We start from the raw sequence: 3,931 nt of genomic DNA on the forward strand, positions 1-3,931 counted from the left end.
ATGTATTGCCCTGACACATTGCTAGATGTCAATCAGGGACGGCGAATGTGAATTGACGATAAATTAAAAGGGTGTTTTAATTTATCAATTTTGATTAGATCAAAATAATATTTCACGTCGTTAGGCATCGTGGTCGGGAACCTAATGGGTCACACACAAAAGAGAATTGGAAGATTGCAAATTGCAAATTGCAAATTGATTAATTTAACAATCGTTGGATAAATTAATTAATTGGATTTGTTATTTATATTTTCGAATTAATTAATTGGATTAATTAATTCACGGACCGGGTTTAATTAATTGGATTAATTAATTATTGGACCGGACCGGGCCGAGCCTGTTTGGGTTTATATAAATACATAACTAGGGTTTGAGGTCCATTAAGGTTTTCATTATTCTTGCTAGCACAAGAGAAAACCCTAGAGGCTGCAATCATTTTCTCTGTGTGGATCACCGTTGGAGGCTGGACAATTGGACAGCTGTGGTGGCGAATCAAAGTTGTGGAACGAAAAGAAAAGCAAAAGGATTGCAAATCTGAAAAAGGTACAATCTTATCACAATTCCTAACCAAACACAATGAGATCTATTGGATGGGAATCGAAATAATTTAATTTTCCGCTGTGCATGTATAAGTAGATTCCCAACATAATCTTCGTCATCATATGTGCTAAGCTATCTTATAGGTGCTCAAGAGATGGTAAAAATGCATTTCATATCAACTTAACGATATGCACGAAATTAATGTCTAGTGATTTCAATGAATTAGGTTATGTGAGCAAAATCATTTTTCGCTTAGCTAAGAGCATGTTCGGCTGTGCTTAGAACTAAGCCAATCCTAATATTAAGTTACTTGTTTTGGCAAACGTGATTTATATAGTTACTCTTTTTACTAATAAACTTACTTTTCGGGGGAAAAAAAAAGAAAAAGAAGGAGGAACTTTTAATTGGCACAGCCAAAACATGTGGTTTGCACAAAACTGCCACGAAGTGCAGATTGAATGATTTCAAAGGTTCCAAATAAATTATGGAAAGCATCAAAAGAACAATTAGGAAAAATTCAAAAAACACAAGTTTTTTATGGTATTATGTCCTAACCAAAGTGGATACACTTTTCTTATGAAAAATAAATTCTCAGGATAAAAAATATATTTGTGCTTTCAAGATAGCTAAAATTTTCTTAGGGACATTTTCGTAACTTTTTCCCTACGAAATTAGCGTGACTCTCCATCTCGGGAACATAGCAAATCACTTATTCAAAATAAAATGGATGATAATTCTCGTACCATAGAATTGTCTAATGGTTTCTTTTCTTCCATGAGATGGAAACTTCTTATTATCATCAAGTTGCACCTGAAGAACATGAGACGTTAAACTTAGAAGAGGCTATAAACTTCAAATTCCAGAAAAAATGGATGAATAGCCACTCTCGAAGTAAAACTTCAATGAAAATCATTCTAAGGGAATGAGACTGTTGACACATAAAAATTCAGCCCAAGTCGAACAGCCCAAGGAGTAAAGCCCAATTGGAGAATCCCCAAAACAGACGGCCCAAAGAATGAAGTTCAATCAAACGAGTCAAGGTGAAGGCCCAAACAAGAGGCCCAAGAATGCGGTAATGCCATCGCCCAAGTTTGCAAGTCGCTCAGAATTTGAACGAACGGGTGTCATACGATCGCCCAGAGCTGTTATTCTACTCTCGCCCAAACCTTCAAGTCGCCTAAGGTGTCAACAAACATAACGCATCGTAATTATCAAGGAATGCAGTTATCAAGGCAGTTGTTAAAGCAGCCTTATCACGTTCCACAACTCAAGGAAGTCAATCGAAGGCAGTTGGACGATGAAAGATAATGACAGCAGTTAAAAGGCGGTTTCATGACAAAATGGCCACTACAAAGAAAGTGGGTAGTTATAGGACGATCAAGCAGTTTTCAGAGTAGTTAATCACAAAGAGATCGTCTATGAGGTATAAAAGGGAGAAAAGGCGTAGAAGCAAAGGACCGAATCCAAAACTCTCGAACAAGAGAATATGTAATTTTCATTTCTTTAGCTTTTAGACTTAAACACTTTCCCTTCTGTAACTCGTGTGCTTGCGCCCCTTGGAGGCACGTTGTTTTTTCGTTTCCAATTGTAAAGTTCATCACCAATAAAAGAACACCCCTTTTTGGGACTTTGTCTCAAGAGGTTTCGTCCCTTACACAATCGTCTGATCCCCTTTAATTGTTAGCGAGTTAACCCGCGCGAAACAATTTGGCACGCCCAGTGGGACAAGTGGTGTTAGGTGTTGAAAGTACAAAAGGTGAAACAATATGCTTCAGAGATCCGACAAGGATGGAGCAAGTCAAGGAGGAATCCAGTCTGTAATCGAGCGATATGAGGAGCAGCATGCCTCTCCACGAACAGATGGACAAAATCAGAGCAGTAACAGTCGTTACGAACCAATGACGGAGCTGAGTCCTCGGACCATGTGCGCATTGCTTGGAGAACTCACACAAGACGTCGTTGAACAGGTAAATCTTCGAAGTATTCATAATATGGAAAGATTTACACAAAGTGGTAATGCACACTATGACAATATGGCCAAACAACTAAAGATGTTGAATGAAACAATGAACAAGTTAGTGGGCCAAATATGTCAACCGGCTATACTTCTTACAAATCACTTTCAAACTAGGACGATCGTAGGACATAATCCTTCAGTCCCAAGTCCAAGTCAAGGGGTAGAACCACTTCCTGGCCCCTCTACTTCAAACCAAGGAGGTGCTACAATACCAAATCAAAGTAGTAGTAGTGGTATGCCAATAATCCAAACGTGAGAGATAATGTCCTAAACAATGGACAGAATATTCCACGTGGTAACGAGGGGATAGATGTCCAGGTTAACGGTAATGGCCCTAATTATGGTAATTTTGTTGCCAATCAAGGACCAAACATCAGGCCTCATGCAAATCAACCGGTTAATCAACCTGTAGGAATTCCGTATGATCCCAATGTCATGTTGAGGAATCAGATTATGAAAATCGTGCAGGATCAGATGGCCTTTGGAGTGCGTCCTGTCATTAGGCCGACGTACACAAAACCATATCCTGATTGGGTAGACCAAGCATATCCATGGCCTAGAGGTTATAAAGTGCCAGAATTCTCACTGTTTACTGGTCTGGGAGAGGTGTCTACTCTAGAACACATAGGGCGATTCACGTTGCAAAGTGGTGATGTAACCGATTACCATAAAATGAGACTTTTCCCTAGTTCGTTAACAGGAGTAGCTTTCTCCTGGTTCATCAACTTGCCAGCGAACTCTGTTCAAACATGGCAACAATTGGAACAGTTGTTTCACGCTCAGTTTTATAAAACTGAGTCTGAAGTCACTTTGGCCGATTTGGCGAATTTACGTCAAATGCCAAACGAATGGGCAGAAAGTTTTCTCCAAAGGTTCAAGACAGCAAGAAGCAAATGTTTTGTACCTTTGCCCGAAAAAGAATTTGTCAAAATCGCTCAAGGCTGCTTGAGCTTTGATTTAAAAAAGAAGTTCCAGGACAAAGAGTTCCCTGATCTTTTCCAGTTGAGTGCGAACGTGATTAGGTATAAACGACTGATAAGAGAGGAAGAACAAATGAAAAATTCTAGCAAAGGGACTTATTACAAAGATCCAAATTTTAATGTTCATACCATTGACGACGAGTCGTACGATCAGTCCGAAATATGTTTGGCCGAATTGGTCAAAAGAGGGACATATACTTGTCCCATAATGACCAAACCTAGACCGTCGGGCAAAGATGATGAGCCCATAAAAGACGGGAACATAAAGACTAGAACGTTCTCGTTCGATGTGACCAAAGCTGACCTTATATTCGACAAATTATATAGGGATAAGCAGATAAGATTGAGCGATAAGCACAAATTGCCAAACCCTGAACAAATAAAGGGTAAAAAA

The sequence above is a fragment of the Olea europaea genome, unplaced genomic scaffold (assembly GCF_002742605.1).
Source record: "Olea europaea var. sylvestris unplaced genomic scaffold, O_europaea_v1 scaffold307, whole genome shotgun sequence".
Taxonomy (NCBI): Eukaryota; Viridiplantae; Streptophyta; class Magnoliopsida; order Lamiales; family Oleaceae; genus Olea; species Olea europaea.